The sequence below is a fragment of the Oryzias melastigma genome, linkage group LG3 (genome assembly GCF_002922805.2).
Source record: "Oryzias melastigma strain HK-1 linkage group LG3, ASM292280v2, whole genome shotgun sequence".
NCBI lineage: Eukaryota > Metazoa > Chordata > Actinopteri > Beloniformes > Adrianichthyidae > Oryzias > Oryzias melastigma.
Genome location: NC_050514.1, coordinates 24,032,062 through 24,032,871, shown reverse-complemented (window position 1 = coordinate 24,032,871; position 810 = coordinate 24,032,062). Strand labels below are relative to the sequence as shown.

General features: G+C 33.2%; 1 protein-coding gene across 2 annotated transcripts in view; it reads right to left on the bottom strand.

Moving 5' to 3' along the window:
- Positions 1-810, bottom strand: part of LOC112160888 (RNA polymerase II elongation factor ELL) — a 40,331-nt gene that overhangs the window by 38,483 nt on the left and 1,038 nt on the right. Inside the window, exon 2 of one of the 2 annotated variants that reach the window (XM_036211071.1) lies at positions 481-589. The gene's annotated coding sequence lies outside the window, so the exon portion shown is untranslated. Of the gene's footprint in view, positions 1-480; positions 774-810 lie in introns of those variants that run through there. The other variant, XM_024295753.2, reaches the window with a different exon arrangement.

The following is an 810-nucleotide window of genomic DNA, read 5'->3' as shown; positions in this document are numbered from 1 at the left end:
ATCTGGATGAAGCCCATCTACTACACTATTCAAACATGTAGTTGTAAAGTAGATAAGCTAATTCTTCGCTAACAGTCGTGGTACATTGTCTGTGAATCCTGGAAGATAATTCCTCTTTCATGTGGACATCTGTGAGGTTTTTGGTTTTTTTTTAGGAGTTTTTCCTTACCGAGACAGAGGGTCTAATGGCAGGGATTCTCATTTTATCTTAGTCTGTTTAGTTCGGATTACCAATCAGCTATTCTTTATATTTTATGATTGACTTTATTTTTTTTTTTTTGGACAGTGTGTGAAGCATGTTGTTGTGTAATTGGGCTACACAAAAAACAATTAAATTTAATTTAACTTAATTTAATTTAATTTAATTTATCCAGCCGGGACAGATTAAGAAAAACATTTTCATTTACAACTGTGGCCTGGCAAAACTCACTTCTCCAACCAAGAGAAAATGACAAATTCCAGCCGTTTCTTTGTCTTTACCTGCTGTGAGCGTTTCTTCCATTCATTGTCTGGAAATTGTCCTTTGATCAATTACAATCTAATGCAGTGAGACCTCTTGGAGCTGACACCTGAATGTGTCCATCAGAACCTAGTGTACAAGAGATTTAGCCGTTCACTCAATACAAATATTAAAATTAAAGCCTCATTAAACCTCGGTCACAATGTTAAATACACATTTTATTTACAAATTTTAAAAAATAAACAAGGTGCAATTATTTTTTACATTTTCTAAATAGGAAAGCATTGTCATACTTCTTTTTATGTGATCAGAAAGATCCGTTTGTTTTATGCTATTTTTTTTTGCACCCT